The sequence below is a fragment of the Hippoglossus stenolepis genome, chromosome 5 (genome assembly GCF_022539355.2).
Source record: "Hippoglossus stenolepis isolate QCI-W04-F060 chromosome 5, HSTE1.2, whole genome shotgun sequence".
In the NCBI taxonomy this organism is placed as follows: Eukaryota; Metazoa; Chordata; class Actinopteri; order Pleuronectiformes; family Pleuronectidae; genus Hippoglossus; species Hippoglossus stenolepis.
In genome coordinates, this window is record NC_061487.1 from 16649935 (window position 1) to 16671159 (window position 21225).

The 21225-nt window shown below is 42.1% G+C and overlaps 1 protein-coding gene and 1 long non-coding RNA gene across 6 annotated transcripts in view; both read right to left on the reverse strand.

Annotated features, from left to right (window-relative positions):
- Nucleotides 1–10741, reverse strand: part of mef2aa (myocyte enhancer factor 2aa) — a 63876-nt gene extending 53135 nt beyond the window's left edge. For 2 of the 5 annotated variants that reach the window (XM_035156223.2, XM_035156220.2), the window contains exon 1: nucleotides 10430–10739. The gene's annotated coding sequence lies outside the window, so the exon portion shown is untranslated. Of the gene's footprint in view, nucleotides 1–5970; nucleotides 6135–10429 lie in introns of those variants that run through there. The other 3 variants (XM_035156224.2, XM_035156222.2, XM_035156221.2) reach the window with 3 other exon arrangements.
- An 8637-nt stretch (nucleotides 10742–19378) lies between these two features.
- On the reverse strand, nucleotides 19379–20379 carry LOC118109923. The gene is made up of 2 exons (XR_004696875.2): nucleotides 20190–20379; nucleotides 19379–19702 (listed from the first exon to the last, which is right to left on the reverse strand). It is a non-coding gene; the product is annotated as an uncharacterized LOC118109923 (long non-coding RNA).
- Between the last annotated feature and the right edge of the window lie 846 nt (nucleotides 20380–21225).

Below are 21225 nucleotides of genomic sequence, written 5' to 3' on the forward strand. Positions count from 1 at the left end.
ATGACTGCACGGTTGACACAGGTTTTTATCGTCTTCTGCTCCGATTGGCACTGATGGAAACATGACTTCTGGGTGAATAGCCTAATTTCCTCTTCTTTATTTTTGGCAGGCTAGATACCGACACTACACCTTTTCGCACATTGAACTTCGGGCTTTGGCGCGTAAATAGCCATGAATGTTTGTGTACTGTTGCGTATTGGGAGTTTTTTCATTCATATCGTGCAAGATGCAAGCGAGGTTTTCGAACTAACTCACCAGGGGAAATAAAACAAAGGAAGGGCAAACTCCTCCGCTTACAATGGAAAAACAAGTCAATTACCTTTTTTCAGCAGGTTTACAAAAAAACCCCACATATTTTGGTGTAAAAGAGGCCTATTAGGAAATGTCTGTAGCATATAAACAACATTAAGAAAGCAAGCTAAAAAACAATAATGACCAACTAAACCACAGGAAACACATATTTGGGTTATACGTCTTGTTAGTGTAACCCACTCACTTGTGAGATGATGCAGTGTGACTCTGTGGTTTCTCTTGCACTCCAGAAAGCCAAAGAGGGAGGAGGTGACATCTCAGAAAAGTGTGAAATGACTTGACTTCTCAAAGTCATCACCTTTGCTCCACCACATGCTTCCCCAGTCTATAGCATCCCAAACCACACATCGTGCATGTGCAATTGCTAACCTCATTAGATTAAATTAAAGGTGACATAGCCAGCAACTGAGGGAAAAACAAATCTTGCATGGTGCTTTATAGAAAAGAAAAAAATAGCAACAAGTCCTACAAACTGAACGACCATTTAAATGTACAATACATAACTCGGCCACTAGGTGACTTTCAATCAAAACAATAACACAATACCTAGTTTGAAGATGTCATGAAGCTGTGTGATCATGTGAGTTGTTGTCTTCACCACCATAGCTGATGAAAATGTACCTGACGTGACTCAAGCGCAAATCATTTTGATGAGGTAATGTCTAAAGGTTTTAATCACAATACGCAGCAAACAGCCAAGAATAATCGCGATCCATTGCGAGTGCCAAAAACGAAAACTGGAAAAAGCTGCTGACTGGCTAACTGGCTACATGTGCGCTTTTCCTTCTTCATACGTCGTTTGCCCCGTAAATTACGGCAGAGAATGGTTAAGCAGATATGACACAGTTAAAAGGCGACAAAAAGAAACGTCCCGTTACTTTGAATAAATTGAGAATTTCTCTGGGTTTGAACATTGTTAGCAACATTTTGGATAATGTAAGTACACATGTCAAAAAATATACAACACAGGTCATTTTAATGAAGAATTTTTACATATAATATATGTCACTTTTATCTCCCTTCCCTTACGACCCTGGAATAGTGCCTGTATCACAACAGGCACACAGGACCTTTGTTGCAGTCAAGCTTATTTTACCGACACAGTATGGTTAGGTTTAAGATAAAAACTACTTGGTCAGGTTTAGGGAAAGGTGGTGGACTTCCTGGACCTTTGTTGTCACACAGTTAAGGTTGTTGACCGGACAAGGGTAAAAGAAAAATTGATGACTATTGGTTTCAAATGGTAAAAGAACTGTGGTCTCCTAATTCCAATGTCCTGTCGACCCATCTATCATCCCCATCCGTCTCCTAGCGTGAACTTTAGGGCTCTGCACACTACGTCAGCTGACTTTCTGCTTTACTCCCATCATAATTACTATGGTCACTAGTAGTCAGCTGATAAACATGTAACTATGGGTCGCAGTATACTGCTTGCACGGATGACCTTTGGGATCATTTTTTAGAGGGGGACAGTCCTTATTTTATCCTGGATGTACCTCTATGGCAACAGTGGACACCATGGATTTGTTTGTTTGTATTCAGAGTCACAGTCGGCGAACAGTATGGATGTGTAGTGAGACGCAGCCCATGCAGGATCATAGTGTTGAAAGCAGATTAACAGCAGATTTAGAGTGCGGCTCTGCCCGAGGATCCTCCTGCTGATTCTCCTGTGTGGTCCAGGTGTAAGAGGTGAATAGACCTCCAGTCAGTCCTTGTTTGGAGGAGCAGGGGAGGCAGGAAAAGACAGCACGGCCTTAAGCTGCTCTGCCCCGCTCAGCAGCACATGTGCTGAGTGAGCCGAACGGGGTGGCTTACCACCAGAGGTCTCAGGCAAGGGCAGGACAGTTGAAAGGTCACTGGTAGCTGTCTTGCTATACAAACATTGCCTCAGCGAGTACTACATTTACCCTCTGAGCTTACATCAAGCTGTTAGAGGGCCCTCATAATACTGGAGTGTCTGACAGCCACTCAAATGTACAACAACAATACCATTTTCTGATATTTGTTCATTATAAATATGGGGAAAGTTTTTTAAGATTAATAACAAAAGCATTCTTTGACTTGGTGACATCTGAAAATTAAGTTTCAATGTCCTTGCTGTGGTTAAAGGTTTTAAAGAGAACCACATAATGTTAAACAATGAACACATGTTCCATACGTGAGACCCACTGCTATTTCTTGCCCACAATGGCTCACAATCTCACCATATGAACATCCTGTCTAATATGAGACGCACAAGCATGAAAATGTGACGCAGAGTGAACCAAGGATCTATACACCGTGACGCCCCCATACTCCGGATATTTGCTGGTATGATGACCCAATAACCATTAACCAGATACAGAAGGAAAAAATATTTTTTATAAATCATGTATCTTGACTTGAAACTACTCTAAATAAAAGTTTTCTGCTTAAAGTTTATAGTTTAAGGTCTCATTATTGGCTTTGTGCACAGCAACAGAAATAATCAAACAGTATATTCGCATTAATGTGAAGTTTTCTTTACCAAAAAAAAAGAGAAAAACAACACAAGACTTCGCTCTTTGGTCTACACAGGACAGTCTACAGTGAACTGCGGTCTAAAACATTATCTGCCAGGCTCAAGATTCTGCATCCAACCTCCAGGTCTCACAGGAGAACGCTGGAATCTCCATATTGATGCTCCAATAAACAATGAATCATGTTACTAAGGGTCAAAGACAAAGTTGAGTTAACATAAAACACAATTTCAAGCATTAGATTCTCTCAAGATACAGAGTTAAAACAAACTATAAAGGAAAAAAGGATAGGACAGTTACTTATTTTATAAAATTCAATTTCTAATGTTTCAGTAGATAATAATAATTACAACCAAACCACCTAACAATCTGTATTTACTACGTCCTAAAGCAACTGAACTTAAATCTCACTTGCCAAATGTTCAGTAGTAATAAAACAAACAGCTCTTTACAAATGCGGCTTCACTGCTGCACATTAAACAATATCAAATAATGCAAAACCCGTTAAAAAATAGATTTACAATCATGTGGAAAAATTCAAAATGCACAAAACTATTGTGAAACAATTGTAATATCCATAATTGCTGTGATGTTAAAGCTGAATTTGCAATATAAAAGAACATCTCGGCTTACCGAACAATCAAAGAAACACTATCCTCTTTATTGGCCCGAGAATATTCAGCTTCTATCTCTTATTTTTCATTCAATACATCCTTGGATTTCAGCTTTCTGGTGTTTTGTCCTCCTTGGAGAAAAAAAAACGTCCTGGGAGGAGGAGAGGAGGAGAAAAGACTTGCACTCAGTGATTCAGAGGCATCGTGTGAACGCCAGCATTCTCCCTCTGACAACCAGCCTTAATTGCGGATCCAACTCGCCCACACACTCCACATTTCTCCTGGAAGGAGAAGCTGAGACACTGATACTGAAGTGGGATGAGGAGTGCAGTAAAAGATGCTGCAGCTGCCCATTCCTCACAACGTCGCCACCTCTCATTTCTCCCTTTCCAACCGAGAACTTGTGCTGAGACGCTAACAACACGCACTTCGGCAACATTTACAGAGACATGAAAACATAACATGTAACAAGGCTAAAACCTTTAATAAACACTCGCAGCCATCGAGGAAATATCCGCCATCTATCGCGCATTAGTGCGTCTTCCTGTCCTTGATTAAATGATAGAGGGCAAAATCTCATTATTATCATGTTATCAAACCTCTCCCAGTGTGTTTGTGTAATGGAAAAGGCAAAGGTTAGAGCGACAGTTCAACCGCATGCATAGGAAAGACATTTACGATGGCTCGATCCGCGCCTTCACGTTCTTGCTCAGACTAATACACATCATAAATTGTTGAGATGATATTCATTTCGGCAGCGTAGAAAGAATCCCTCATCCACACATTAGACATAAGAGCTCACGTGATGTGGATCATGAGCAACAAGGCCCCATTACTGACGAGGCCTGGGGCAGCGCAGAAGCTAATGACTGCAGATTGGAGGGTGCTTTATGCTTTGCTTTAGAAATCACTGGCAGCCAGCTGGTAAGGTAATGTGCATGCCATCGGAACAGCGGTAACAGAAAATGGGCTTTGAAAAAACTACAAGCGTGCTGAAACAACTCGTGTCCCAGAAGAATGACTTTAATAGGAACATTTGTTATTGGTTCAGTTCATACAGCAAGTTGTAAAATATTGATTGCTGAGATCAACGCAAAGAGATCATTTCTAAATAGGTAACTGTAAATAACTCAAGGAAGACGCAGCTTTTTAGGACTATGTGAATTGGCTGGATCCATTCGGTAACACAAACCACACTTTACAAGTTGCAACACATCAGACAACCATAAAAAAAAAAAGAAAATCCCAAGGATTAAATTCATACCAATGTTACATTTTGCTATTCTCTGTAGCAACCACCTCATTCTGAACAATATTAATGAGACAAGTAAGGTTGTAGGCGTACACTAGAAACATTTGAGAAGGTCAGGTTACCGCTGGCCGCTGCTCGCTGTGGCCAGAGGTTAAGGTCACACGGAGAGAAAAGAGACAGACGAGAGATTCAAAGAAGCACCTCGCAGCAGAGATCCACTAACAGGCTCCATAAACCAAACCTGACTGTGCAACTTATCCGACATGTACCGTGCAATTGACTGCCACTTAAAAAAATAGATGGTAAGGTGAGTTTGTGCAGTGACAAGACTGTCAAGATTAAAGATTACCTCTTCAATATTTCAGCGGAGCTTTTTTAAGCCTATTAAATTTTAAATAAAGCCATAACCGGGTTGTTTACTATATATTCAGGAAACACATAGTCTCTTACAGGCATCTGAATCAGTGTATGACATGTTAAAATGCCAAAACAAGAGTATCTCAGGTTTGATTTCTTGTTTAATATATTTTTAAGTTTGTTGCAGACATAAGGACAACACTGAGAGCAGCGTGCGAGTGTAGAGACAGGCTGAACAGTACCATCTACATCTCAACACCACTAACTTCAAGCTAGGAGCAAAACTGGCACCAGGCTCTAGCACTCGTGTGTAAATTAAAAATAATAATAAGTGTTATTAGATGTGTAGACTCAAAACAAATGGAAAGTGGTCACATCATTTTAAAGAAAATAATGTGCTCAACTTTCTATCACCATGACACACTCAGTGTGTGTGTGTGTGTGTGTGTGTGTGTGTGTGTGTGTGTGTGTGTGAAGTGACGGCTCCACTGTGTTATTACACACACTGATTACTATTTTCCCCGAGCGATGCGCCTGTTTGACAAAGTACACTCAGGTTCACACTTTCCACAACAAGGACTTTTACAGACACAGATCACGGATGGGAGTTTTTTTTTCTTATTTTTTGGGAAGGAGCGCGTTACCGGATGAATCCTGGAAAAGTTTCTCGCTATTATTCGGGTTGATATCAACGCACAGAAAACACGCAGAGGATCACAGCTCGAACAGGAGACCTGCCACGAGAAGACGTTGACGTTATCTTCAGTTGGATTAATAGATAGATAAATAGATGAGGAGTCTCCCCCGGCTCCTCAATCCCACTCTACATCTCCCTCTTGCGCTCTCTCTCGCTCTCACTCTCTCTCACTCTCTCTCTCTCTGTGTCGCTGCTGCCACACTCAACACTGCCACATTGTTTCTATTTCCGTGTACTCACCTTCGCTCCTTCGCTGGATATAGACACTCTATATCGGTGGCTCCGCTGGATAAACGTAATTTCAGTTCGCATTTACACGCTGACTGCTATTTTAGGGGAGGGGGGGGACGCTGACAAACTCAGAGAAGCCAGTCTTCCTCTTGTCACCGAGACTCCTCCCCTCATCTGACGAGCTGCCTCTCTATCCCTCCCTCCCTCCCTCCCTCTCTCTCTCTCTCTCTCTCTCTCTCTCTCTCTCTCTCTCTCACACACACACACACACACACACACACACGGAGTCAAAACATTGGAACAACTTGGAAAAGTCCCTGATTATAACCGAGAGGTAAACAAAGCAATAGAGAATCTCAGATCTCTTTTGCAGAATATTATTTTTTTTTTTAAAAAACAGCTTTTTAATAAATACTCTGCTGTGGTTTGATTCCTGTCACATTCTTCATAACAATAACTGTGTCCCATGGGAGCAGAGTAAAAGAAAACTTGTGGAAACTTTGACAGAACTTTAACCGAATTAACTAATAATAATAAAAACAAGTTAAACGAGCCTAAATCTGAAGCCAAGTATTTAATTGCGTTAAAGTACAGTCTGTTTCTTTGGAGTCTGACTTTGATACTTTTTTGGGGAGGGGGGGGCAACTTCCAGCCTCATCACATTAGACACGTTTGACGTCATATCTCTAAGACAACAGCGATGGAATTCGGGGGTGGGAAGGACGCGCCCACAAGCCAATGGGAACCCGCAGCGTCTCTTCGGGAGCCAATAGGAAGGGGAGGAGGGCGGGAGCTGGTTGACGTGCGCATGAGCGTGTCACGTGTGAACATGTGCAGGATCAGAGGAGGTGTGGTGGTCAGCTCAGACTGTGCGCTGGCATGTAGGAGGCAGGTGCGAGTGAAAGAGCAGTTTACTGGATTGTGTATGAAATATGGTGGGAAAGAACATGTAATCCAGTTTGGACAGGGGACTAGAGAAGCTCATGGAGAGTGGAGAACTTCAGCAGGTTAAACCAGGAGCACTTCAAGTCTCCAAACTGATCTCGAGTTAAACTACATAGTCATTTGAAACTATGTTTTTGTTGTTGTATATAAACACCTTAAAAGTTGATGTGCATGCGTAAGTAATCAGTTTGTTCAAGGTTCCCCTGTCTTCACAGATTTTATAATATCTTGAGAACTTCCATTCTCCGGGTTACGTAGGGGGGGGGGGTGCTCGTGAGGTTGTCGAGAACGAGTGATGACGCTATGGAGCTGTAGCCCCAAAATTTAACTTTTCCAAGAAAATATTTTTCTGCCAATTTTCTTAATGTTTTTGATATCAAATGGTGAAACAATAGATGGTTAATATATATTGTTCGATTACATTTGATTTGTGGCTTTCCAATCATAAGTACTTTATTATAAGTACTTGTAAGGTCATGTCCCATAATGGCATGGTCCATTTAGGTTTCAGCAGAGCCGGTTATCATGTGAATGTGGAACGTAGACTTGACAAAAAGTGAAGCCAAACCATTATGACCCCCTTGTGGTTGGCTGCAGTAAAGGTCATAAATCCTACCTCCTCCATGTTAAGGCCGATTCATGATTCTGCGTCGAAGCTACCCTGTAGGTAAGCACGTAGCCTACGCACAGGGCAGCGTTTCTATGCTGGTGTTGAGTGTCTTCCGGTTTCTGGTCCTGTTTACTTCAGATCAATGGCGAGTTTTACTCAGTGGATCGTGTTGGAGTTGGAGCTGACAGATGTTGAAGAGCAATTACTTTCTCTTAAAGAACTGCAACGAAGAAAAGAAAGACGTCGTCCGTGTTCTTTCCTTGAAGTCAATTAAAAAATGGCGGCAAGTCTGCCAGAGATGCGATGCTACCAAGCGGACCAATCACAGCTCTTGCTGTCTGGGCAAACTAGTGAGTGCCCTCTAGGTGAATTGCAGCATATTTCAATACAACAGGACTAACAGGAAGTGGGCAGGCTCTATGTACAGGGCCTCTGACCGTTTCCGTTTAAATAAAAAAATGTTCTGAGCTGAACATGCCCTGTTATGTTAATGGGGCAACCCGAACAGTGTGGATAAGTTCTCAAGTACATATAGTTTACTCAAGCATTTTCCATTAGCTGCTACTTAGTCCAACATTTCAGAGGGAAATATTTTATTCCACTACATTTATTTTACAGCTGTAGTTACAGCAGATTAAGATTGTATCTGCAAAATTTAAGATGAGCTCATAAACATGATTAATCAGTAATTTAATGGCAACATTTCAGTGGCTGAATAGTAAAACAATGCATGATTATTTGGGCTTCCGCTCCTATAATGACATCCAGTGTCATTATGCTGTATGGGCACTAATGAAGGAGAAGGGTTTTCACAAAGTATTGCTGTCTCCAACTCATTTGTATTAGTCTAGTATAGTATGGTCCCTGGTGTATTGAGCTACCTTTTTCACCACTTAGTCCCAGTCCCACAGGAAAAGGTTGTGTCTCGCCTTCCTCATCCCTCCTGATTGCTCAGGGCTCTAGGCCAAGAATTCACAACTGTCCTTAATGACTTTTAATGCCTATACAAAACACTTGCCGCATTAATACCCACACTGCACTATACGTTTGTTAAAGTCTCCATAGGTATGTCATAATCTGCAGGAACAATCCACAATAGTGGTGGACTTTAAAAGACCATTGCTTGAAGTCATCCAGATTTAGTGTCTGTATTGTCCCGCTCTTGGCTCCTGGCCATGCACTGGTTCAGGTTAAATGAGGTGATTCTTTATGGCAACATGAGGTGATGTGTTGGTTGGCTCTTCCTGCAGTTTGCTTGAGCCTTGGTCCTCTTTTACTTTACTGTGCAAAAGAACAATATTAAAGGAGCCAGACACTCCACCTGCTGGCTTTTAAAAGGCCAGCCGAGATAAAGTATAATGATCACTTTGTCCATAGTTGTCAATGGCAGCTGAAGCCAACTTCACATGACATGGAAATAGTGTGTACCCACTCAAAGAAGAAGAAGAAGAAGAGTAGATGCTAAACCAAAGGGCACCGCTACTGTTCTCATGGTAGAGATACAGATCACATCAGTCCTCATATTGCACCACAATGCACTATGTGTATTTGTTAGTTGTGGAGGTTTTAAATGTCCTTAGTTGTCTTTTTTTAAATGAAGTCATTAGTACAAAATGAGAGTTTGGGCAAGTTTTCACTGAGAAAGGCATATTTTCAATCATATCTGTAATTTTTATAGTTATTACACTATTATGCCAAATTAATTTCCTTTCTGTGGGGGTGGCTCAGATTGTGTTCCATGGCACCCAGAGGGGCTTTTATTTTAGAGATGTTGTACCGAACAACAACAAACGAGTGATTTCCCAGTCCTTCAGCGTGATAGAACTGGCTTTCTGAAAACTGATAACTTTCTGAAATCACTTTTCCGTGATTTCTACAGGTCAATACACACTGCTGCAGCATCGTGAGAGTAATATTAAATTCAGCAAAAATTTTAATTTTCTTTACAGTTTTCTAAAACGTATCCACATTAAAACCATAGACTTTATATAAGGATGACATGACTGCTCTCCAATAGTGAAGCCAAAGCATCTCAGTTACCACCTGGTGGCTGGCTTCACTGTAGGTCATAAACCCTGTCTTCTCCATGTTAGCAGGTAGGACATGGACCCAATTAAAAAACCAAAGTACACATTAAGATGGTTTCTGTCATTTTAGGTAGTTCTCAACGATGTGTAAAATGTTATATTTGTCCCTCTGCAGACTGTGGCTCAAATGAGCAAGATGCCAGTATTCGTAACTTGGATATTTTGGCTTCATTTCTGGGTAGAGGGAGGAAGTGGAGACACTTTGTCCATCTTTGTATACAGTCTATGTTTAAAACCATATTAGCAACATTCCTTTTAATAAAAGTAAAAGAAAGCATAGCATGACATTATTTTTTAATAAAAACAGATAAAACAACATCCTCTTGAACATGAATGTTATTTGGCTCTTTCTTGGGCATCACATAGTGTGTAACAATAGTCGTGGCAAACAACAATTACAGTCCCCAGCTGTTTCCTTGGAGTGTTTTCAATCAGTAAACTTTCTGCTGTGTACTGGTTCTTTGTGAGTTCAGACTGATGCCAGCTGACAACAGTTCGGATCCAGACTGCTCTCAGCATCTCCTTTAGCAGCTCCTTTGCCCACCCCACACTCCCATCTTCCCAAAGTGATGGCCACAATAAAATAAAAAACTGTGATGCTGGCAAAAACACAACCAACACAATGGCAGTGGTTTACATTAGCTCATTAGGTTTAACTAGAACGTGATGCAGTGGACTAAAGTATGATACAGTATGTGTTGTTAGATCATTTTTCAAATCCACATAATCGCAGATGTATCAAACCTGACGTGACATTAGCTTTAATTGGCATCACATTTCCGTCACGTGGAAGCAGTCGAGACCCTTTGTGACGCCTGTGTCTCACCTGTTTGTTGTTGCTGCTGCTGCTGCACAGACACCTTCACAGAACCTGCTGTTCCGACCTTCTCCTCGGCGTATTAACTTTCTTTGTCTCTCCTTTGCGTTCTACCTGCAAGACGTCCTCTTCTTTCTGCTGGTTTTGTTTCACTCTGCCCATCGATTTACCTCAAAGCCAGACCAGCTGGCTTTGGATGCTTTTCCCTCCGAGCCCTGAGAGGCCCGTCTTCACACCCTGTTCCTCCTCTTGTCCCTCTGTCTCTCTGCCGGCAGAGAGCAACGAGGGGGCTTGTGGTTTGAAGAGTGGACCCCCAGATGGACATGGACATGTCGGGCATGCGTTATGTGATGGGGCTTGGCTCAGGGCTCTCTGCACCAGCCACAGCTGTCAGTCATAACTCCAGAAGGTGTTGAGGATTTTTCTTTCCTCGCTCAGGAGGATAGACAGAATACAAAAATGTCCTTTTCTGCAAACAGGGTAAAGTTTTAGAGTTAATAATTTTAAGTTTATGTCTGACTCTTATTTGGTTTATATACCGAAATTAACCTTTAAAGGGCATTTTTTCACGTTGATTAAAAAGGCGAGTTTCTTAAACTTTATTCATCAAATGTCCATGTGCGGCAGTTTGCCTTTTTAAATTAAGGGGAAAATTGACTATAAGACAAAGTAAGCGATGTATTTCAACAAGTTGCAGGGAGATGCCAAATAACGGTTTGTTCTAGCAGGGCTTTGATGCGCGACAGCTGGCATTTCCAACATTACTCCAGACCACAAATAGACCCAGACACTCTTTCTCTCCAATTAAAAAAAGGGCCTAAAAACACACGTCTCATGCAGCCAGCTTTATTAGGCTGTACGAGTCAAGTTTGATCTATAATACGAATGTGGGGGGAAAGAAATAGATGTTTATTTTGTAAATGAGAAAAGCACGAGCAGATCACTGAGTCACACAATTTTCTGAGGCGGCAATCGCGCCACCGCGATCTCTGAAATAACATTTCATTATCTGAGGCTCATTAAAAGAGCCTCTCTGAAAAGCCCTCAACGGCCCTCACCCATCCCGTGGTCCTCCGCTCGCCACACACACTACACCTTCAGTCACGAGACAAATTCTGCCAACAAATGTCACACCGCGGCTACAGTGAGATAACGACTCTGATATATAAATGTACTCATTACATACGCTGTTGGAGTTTCTCACCAAAGCATGCAAATGGGTTTGTGAAGTTTAAAACATATAAAATATTAAGATCCAGAAAATGATGGTTTCAAAGTGCTGAAACTCACCATCCACAGTGATTATATCATATTTACGGGGGGAAAAAAGTCTCCCAACAAAGTCGTATCTGTGCAGCGGCGTGTTAGATAATCAAGATCAAGATCTAAAAATACCGTGTGTCTCACAGTCTGGATTTCGTCTCTTATTACCCACTGTAATTAAAAGTAACCACGGCCTGTCGGCTGCAAACAGCGTAGAATAGCACACAACTGTTAATGCAGAGGAATGCCACTTGAAATGAAACCCCCCCACCCATGATATCAGTGAGCTGGGTAAAGTGCAGCACATAACGCAGAGCTCCAGTGACTGTGGGTGAGTAGGAAGGTGACCAGTTTGCTTTAAGGGTCATCAGCCGTCAGATGATCCTCTGCGAGTCAGGACGGTTTCCGTGTGTTTGTCAGACAGGTTTTAATGACAGGAGTGACTTCTCTGGTGTTGTCTGATGTTTTTCCTCTTGTTTTTCTCATCTCACTTCTGTGCAACTCTGACACTCCGCCGTGGGTTTTTTTGTCGAACGCCTGTGCTTTTCCCGAGGCAGAGAACGACAGCACCACAAAGGTCCCTATGATGAGCTGCATGATCTCTCTGGAGATTAACCCATCTCCCGGGTCTCTTGATGTATTCTCCTCTGTTTATCACAGCGCTGAATGCTTGTGACCTGCGAGGCGGAGTCGTCCAAGTGTCCATCTTGTCTTGGTTGGTTTATGGGTGTACGGAAATCCCTGCAGGTAATAACACACGCTCTTTAATTATCCCCAATATTCACATGAGCCTATAGCTCCATTTATAAAATCTGGTCTCCATCATCTGTGAGCTCATTAAATATTGAACAAGGTCAGGAATGAAACTGCTCTTACCATTATTCATTTTGTCCCTAATTTCAAGTATTATTCAATTAATCACCTCAGATGATTCACGGTGTCAGAGGTTGCTGGGTAAGATGAGCCGATTTTGCAAGCACACAAATTGCATAGAATAAAGGGAACAACAAACTTTCTCTAAATTTCTTCCTTCTGTTTTTTTTTTTAATTAAGAGAGAGCTGTAATTTCCTGCGGTAGCATTTACATTTAAAAAAAAGACAACGTTCATGATGCCTTAATGCCTGTTCTGGCTTTTAGGAGGATAAAACTTTTATGTTCTATGAGGCGTAACGATCATTTTGTACTTAGGCATTTCACTGTCGGCTAATTTCACAGATTTTCTGACTTGATGATTGCATCATAAGCAAAATCCCCGTTGTGTGTGTGTGTGTACGTGTGATTTTCTGACATTGCCAGAGCCAGTCAGCAGGTGCCATCACTTCTCATTCCCACCATTTACAGTGTAAAGACATGTCGAGGACAAGCACGATCGAGGGAGTCTGCCAGAGGGAATGTGTGGGAGAGACCACTCCTTGGCATTTTAGCGACGACTCCACATCAAGCTAATGCTACCGTAATTCACTTTGTCAGACTGTATGGCAAGGAAGCTAAAGATATCTGGATCCACTGTCACTGTTCACCTGTGGGCTGTATTTTAGAGGAGACGGTTTTCTCCACTCGGCTCCAGATGCTGTTCAGACCTTTTTTAACTGATAAGAACCACATGAAAAACATCATGTATACATTTGTTAAAAACACGTTTCCTCTCACACCAACTTTTGCTGTTACACTGCTGCCTTTGCACACTGAGCTCAATTTTACATGCATATTCCCTAACAATGCCCCGGTACAGCACACTTGATTTCTAAAAATCTACCCTCATGCAGTTGAAGGTAGGTGCCCAAGTCTCGCTGAGCATTATGACTCATAGCATGCGTAGAGCAGCTATGTAACTCTAATCCACAAGAGATAATTTGGTATTCATGTTTTACAAATGTGCTTGAGAAAAAAATCCCTAAATCTTTTTGGCAAGTGGAGTCGAGGAAGTCGTAGCAAGCATGTCATCCACCGTGAAAAGGCGGCGGCGTGTTTGGGTAGCTCACCGCTTTGTCTCCTGAATTCAGCCTGAAAGACACTGCCATCATCAGCCTCCTTTGTTGCAGACTTTGTCTTTTCCAGTATTTTACTGGTTTCTCAAAGGTAAATAGAGGCTTGACTCAGAGGGGCACATGCAGTTTTCCTACAACAGGTAATAAATTTGTGTGTCAGGCCTGCGCGTCACAGATTAAACATGCTTTGTTTAGGATGATTTATGGGCGCGATGTCGTGCTGGGTGCACTTGGCTGCGAGGAGCTGAGGGTTTGATGGCGGTGAGGGGGTAGCAGGTGGGGCGGTGGGTTGTTGAGTGTCAGATTTGTCTTACAGGAAGACTGATCTGTAGCTGCTCCGAGGGTGCCCACTGCAACACACACCTCTGTCATTAATCACACACAGCCTCGGAGTACAGAGTGCTTTGTCTTCTCCTCTCTCACCAGTGCTGCAAGCTGTCACCGCGCTGGGAAAAAAAAAGCTTACTTCAGAACAAGTATCAAGAAGTAAAAACTGCCGGTGCTGTGCCTTCTGAAACTGTGGGGTTCGTACAGCGTGTATTCTCGCAGAGGAAAGATATTAACTTGTAACTCTAAAAAACAGGACCCTTTCCTCATTTTCCGCACAGTGTGGCAGCTGTTGCGTTCATGCCGGTACAAAATCAATGATCCTAACCCCATGTAGGAACAGTCCTATGTTGCCGTCTTTGTCTAGACATGGCCCGACTACAACGTCTGCACTTCTCTTGTATTCATCCTCCTTCAGAAAAGGTTACCTGGATATACAGGATTAAGATCATTCACTATGCTGCAGAAACAGCTGATTCAGCAGACAGCACAGCTAAAAGCATGTTGACTTATAATCCAAATACAGCTGACCGCTGATGCCCTACTTTTCTACGGATCTCACACGCTCACTCCTTCCATTCGGATGTTGAGTTTCAGGTAATGAGGCACAGCAGGGGGGAAATTAGAGCTCTTCTCTGACTGACTTAAAGGTGAACACGTTGTTGACCTTACATGACTTTACACACATTTGATCCATTCAACTTTCATGAGGACAAGAGTCATCGGAAGGAGTGAATGCATCCTTTCCGAAAACGGTTTGATTCCATTGTCCCCATTCCTCATGCTGAAGTGTCTTTGGGCAAGATAGTGAACCCTAAATATCCCTTGACTGCTGTGGGTGCAGTGTATGAGTGATATATGATAGAGAAAGTGCTGCACAGTATAGATGCACTGTGTGACTGTGTTTTTATGGATACAATCTATCAACTAATTCCAGAAATCTGTCTGTATGTTGCTCGCATATCTCGGAAATATCTGATTGGCTTCACACTTGTCATGTGTTTTGTTGAGGGCCCGGGAAGTGCAATTAATCTAGTTTGGTTCGATTTGGACACACGATATGCTAAATTTTAATAAACTTTGAATAAACAGGCGATCAGCAGTCATCAATTTAAGTCACATAAGTCACAACGAAAACGTCACCGGTTCTCTAGTTTGAGATTCTGCATGGTGAGACGAGCTTCAGTGAACTTGAACAGGTGAGCAGCTTTTTCTGCAGAAGTGGTGGCGCAATTTCATGGTTCTTTAGATTCCGAAAAAAAGCTCCAACCAGTATCTCCACAGGCCAAACAAACATCCGATTCCAAACAGGTTTGGAGGTTTAGGCAGGTTTAGAACGGGCACTGCACTAGTAGGAATAATAGGCTATACTGTGGCCAGGAGAAAAGAGCTTTTAAAAAATCCAGAGAGGTGGGAAAAAAATCCCTGACACGGAGGAGATAAAACGGCTGAACGTATAATAGCAAAAGGGAACTAAACCCGTTTGCCATTTTCACCTTTTTACAGTGAAGGCAAGGAAAGTAAAAGAGCACAAGTCCTCGAAACAGGACAAACGGCATTAGGGGAAGTCCATTCTTCAGTCAGTGACATAAAAATGAATCAAGAAAACTCAGAAAAGAAGAAACCAGACTGTACGCATCTGTGCATTTTAATGTATTCTCTGCTCCCTGAACCTGAGAAATGTTCATGTAAAAACCTATATTTTCCTCACACTGGAATATGGCATAAAAAAATGTGCCATCCACCCAAGGCATCTCATAAACAGTTCATTTCTGAATGTAACCCTAGGTGGTCAGGAAGGGGGAATAACGATCTGTCAAAATAGAGCTCATATGTGCACAAAGTGCGCTTTCACCGTGCAGGGTTAGATATGTGAAGTGCATAATTGCATGCACTGTTTAACATTTATTACATTCAGTACACCATTGCGGTTTGTTTATCATAACACACCAGGCAAACAGAGTTAATGTGTGCCTAAGCAAATATTTGCAGCGCTATATCAAATTCAGCGACCAAATTAAGGATATCACAGAGGCCAAATAGGGTCGCGTGTGAAATAACAGAGTTGTTAGGCCATCCGCTGTTCCGTACACAGATTGCCCTATCACACGAGTGGTTGAAGTGTTTGCACATAGAGCTTTGCCGCCTGCGGGCTTATATATCACACTGTGCCTTATTAAGAGCTTTAACAAAATCTGGCTTTCACTACCCCCCCCTTAGTCACCGCTCTGAGGGCAGCAGTCTCCAGGACCTCTGTTTGTGCACGGCAGCGACTAAAAGCCTGGTCCCCCTGAAACAGATCGGGGCAGTGTACATGTGCATGAAGTGATATGCTTCTTCCTGTAAGAGATGGAACAGATCAGACGCACTCAGATTTATTGGTCATGACATGGATGAGCTTTTTTTTCTCTCCCAACGTATTTAGATGCACAACACAAAATCTTTTTACGTTATTGCATTAAAATTCAGAAAGGGATTTTTTTTTCTAGGCGGCGCGGTGGTGTGGTGGTTACAGATAGAAGGTTCGAAATCCAGCTCGGCCGAGACTTTTCTATGCTGAGTTCGTGACATGCAGATAGCGGTTAGGTTCACTGGAGACTCTATATGGATGGTGGGTGTGAATGCGAGTGTGACTGGTTGTTCGGCCCTTCGATACGCTGGCGACCTGTCCAGGTTGTCGCCCAATGTCAGCTGGGATTGTCTCCAGCTCCCCCCTGAGACTCTCACACGATAAGCAGTGGCTGGATGGATGGCTTTATCATTCATAATCATATTTTACAGTAACATGTTCTGATAACCAGATAGAGCATGCTGGGAATGGTCCCATGACACAAGTTCAGCTGTCAGACAGACAAGCTATTTACTTTTATGCAAAACTAATGAGCAGTGCTCAAAGAGGAGCGAACCACTGACCCACAAATTGATTATCTCCAGCTGCACCCTGACCCAAAGAAATGACTTCACTGTAATCGCTGAAAGTTATGATGTATTCTGGGTGTAGCCTGACTCTGTCCTATTTGTTCAGTCACCGAAATAGAGGAATCCATTTTATTACAACATGCTGGGAATTCCCCTCCATTTCCTCAAGCTCTTGACCTCCCACCCTCTATTGTGTGCGCGAGGAGAGGGTCTGGGGGGCCGGAGCGGCCGGAGCGGCTCTGCCCGGCTGACGGATCTGCTCGTCGTGCCCTCTGCTGCTCCGTCTGCACTGCGGCTCCATTGTTCTGCTCTCTCAGGCCGAGTCGCGGGGCAACTCCTCACCATTGTGTCTGACAGACCTGCAACCTGATACCATGGCAGCAGGCGCCTGCCTCCATCCCAGAGGAACACTGATGCAGCGTGTGTATGTGCACATGTGGGTGTGTGAGCATGTACATTAAGTTTTCACACAAAGGGAATTGTTTTTTCTATATATTTATTTTATATATTTATTTTCTTTGGAAAAGTGAGATTAATTGTTGTAAATATGTGAATTAATAATGAAGGGCTTTTAGCAACCAGAGCCATGTATCTCACTATCAGGAAAAATGAACATGATACAGGCACCATAGGCAGAGGAACAAACTCTGCACTATACACTGTAGTGGGATGAATATCTACAAAGGCCCATTGCTCCTATTTAGTTGCAAACTCTACACTCACAGTCACATCTTCACTGCTACAAGAGGAAGACTGACATCTTATCGCACCTCCACAGAGGAATGGAAAAAACTGAGCCTCAAGAAGCCTATAGTGCAGACACAACACAACAGCCTCTACACATCAAAGCAAGCCCCGACCAAGCTGAGCATGCCGTTGTATGTCACTGAGGAATAGTCCTCTTTTTATGTAACACACAGATGATTAAAGAGTTCAACACAGCAAGCAGACTAATGACTCCACTGGGTTGCAGGGGAACTCAGGAGAGAAGAAGGCAGGGCCTCTGGAGAATACTTGCTGGAACTGGGATAGGTTCTAAAATATACAAATTTATTCATCAGAAAACAGTCTTTTTATGTCATCGATGTGTGTGCCTATGTGAGTGTGTGCAGGTGGCACAGAGTGAATGTGAGCGAGGAAGGCGGGGGAAGAGAGATGAGAGAGAAAAAGACGTATATCAGATAGCATCAGCCTCGTGTGAGCTAAAGAACATCAAGCGATCGGCAACAACCGCCAACCAACTCCGCCATAATGTTAGCTTCCCTTCTTTTGTTTGCTCTGACAGCGCAAGGAACAATTTAGGTATCTTTAATAAGTTATATTGCAACATTAACGATCTCAACTACCACTTTTCTTTCATTTGCTTTCTCACAGTTTAGGAGACTACATCATGGAGGCAACATTATACACAGAACAGAGCCACTGTTTTTCCTTTGGATAAATGGACACCGGTGGGTCCCTGGCGAGGGGTGACAGAGTGATGAATGGTTGTGGCGTCTCCTGGACAAAGTGCAGGAATTATTGTCAGTCACTATATGAGGAGGGATTAATGACCACAACCAAGTGGCAAAGGGTAATCGTGCGAGATTAAGAAAAAACGCAATTCTCAGACATAGTTAGTGCAAAGTTTGACCCTATAATCAGGTGTGCAAGGATAAAACGTGCACATCAGCAGCCATTCTGCTGGGGCTTATGTCTCGACAACACTCAGAAACTCTACATGTACGTTTTCATAACATTGCATATTCATTTTGAAGGTTACGTAAACAGCTTTTAGAAAGACTCATTTTCTAAGAGTGTTCTTAATAGGCTTTTTTCATCAACAAGAAATATTGATCGTATAAAAATCCCCATGGAAATGCATCTTATACAAAGTGTTAATACAATATTCTATTATTTTATACTTTTGTGCTCATAGAATATATGACATTGATGAACTTCATGTTGTGAACCAGTGCTGGTGCTATTTGTCTACTGGCAATAGCGCTTTGCTACTGTCTGAATAAAAATGTTACGACTGTTGGTTGTTTTTGACAAATTGGAAAATATTATTACAACCTCCAATCAATATATAAATATAGCAATAAATGAATGTCTTTTTTCTCTCCATTGATTCTTAACCTCAATCCTCTCTATCCCCTCACTCTCCAGTCACCTATCAGTCCAGATTTCAACCAACCTTGTAATACTTGCCAAATAATAGCAAGATATTTGTTTTTACACAGTATTGATTGCCTCATTGTATGACAGTACTGGCTAAATGCAAATCTGTGTACTGGTTGATATCAGAGCTTATCAAAATCTAACATTAAATGTAAATGTGTTTAATGTTGGTATAAAGGCTCCATAGCGCACTGACTGCAATTTACAGATATAAGTCTCAAATCTGGTTTAAGCATAGATGTATTGATTTTCATCCCCAGCACAACAAGCAAATGTGAGAGATAAATGAAAAGAAACTCTTTGGATTTGGAAGCTGAATTTAATTTTCCACCTTTTTCCTCTGTATCCTGCTCAAGGTCACAGGAGTGAGGCTGGAGCTTATCCCAGAACACGTAATGTAAAAAGTTGAGCATTCACTGGGCGGATAGTCTGTGAGTGTGCTCCTACTTGATATGTTGTCTTTTTGTGTTACTTTCTTGTAGCCTTCGACAGGATATTTCAGTATTTCCCACGGCCTCATGTAGTGATGTGACTATTTCTGAAGAACAACCAAGTAATGCACATTGAACTTTGGGGGGATTCCACTTCGTCTGTTGTTGACATAACACCGAGCCTGTTCCACTGAAAAGAAACATGTTACGTGTTTAGACTGAGGTGCTATTTTTACATTAAAAGCAGATAGAGAACAGACTTGTAAAGTGATATCTTAAATAAGTCATTACTAGACACAATTGTAAAACTCAAACTCTTTAGGGAAAATAGCACAGATTATAAGAAGGTCCACAGTATGTTAAAATATGTTTATAGAAGAAACATGTCATTTTGTTATACAGAAACTTAAATCTAATACAAATGGACATGTGTTAAACATACTTTCAATTCCCCAATTAGCATAACCAAGAATCACAGAGAAAATCAAAGAGAGAATTTGACATAATCTGTTTAATATCTGTTTGTAATTTCACACCATCTGATTCTGTTTAAATATTTCTCAATTCATTCTAGAGGTTGTTCAAATTCACATTTTTCTATCCACAAGCGTGCTACTACCCCTTCTCTCCAGGTCAAGACCTCTTTCCCGAGATAGAACATAATACCCAGAACATACATCATTTTAGTGGAAGCGGTCGTCATTCCGAGAAATTCCATCCGAAAAAGTGAACACAAATCCGCTGAAACGGTTCCTCCTCGTGAGAACGATCCAGCAGAGATGACAACATAAACAATAGTGCTGATAGTTGTTCAAACCAGCTGCACAGAGCTATTGTGGGGATTAGCATGGTAATCTCAGGGCTGGAATAGCTCACTGCGGAGACACCTGATCAGCCAGGGTGGATAAGTATTTGTTCCTCTTTCATTTTACAAACAGCCTTCCTCAATATTACATTTTCGTATTGTTCCTTTCATCCAATGTCTTCTGGACGTATTTTGTCACTTCATGTATTTTGGTGCAGCTTCCGTGTATTCTTTTGCAGCACTAACCAAATGAATAGGCTCTTTTGCATGATTACGTTAAATTTAATTAGATTTCTTCCGAGACAAACATTCATTTTGCATCAAGTTAAGCTAGGAGAACGTAATATAAGAGTAGCATGTGCAAGATGGAGATGATGAGAGACACAATGTAGAAGAGGACTACAACCGGGCAAAGAAACAGAGGAAGGGAAATATAAAAGAAAAGAAAGCAAAATGTGAGCTTGTGTGTGTGTGTGTGTGTGTAAATGGGCAGAAGGCCTGCAGAGCTTGGCAGGACTCCTGCGTCTGACAGCAGCTGCGGCCTCGGTTTTATATCTTAAGGTGGTGCCTTGACTCTTCACCAGCTCTTCTATCTCCAGCTCTCATGTTTTCAATCAGAAGGGACCATAAATTATTGTCAGCAGTAATCACAGCTGTCCACCGTGGGCCTGCTGAGGGGTCCCAGCCTGTCCTGGTGAATCAAGTCACGCTGGATGGTGGCACCTCTGATATGGGCAGTGGAAAGGGCCTGCGAGCAGGCGAGCACAGCGGAGGAGGTGCTTTTTATCTGAGAACCTGAGGCAAGTGAAAATGATCTGCTGGAATGAGACAATCAAACTCAGCGTTAAAGGCATTTTCACCTAAAAAAGTTACGTGTGATCAGTATCAGTATCTACAGACACACGATC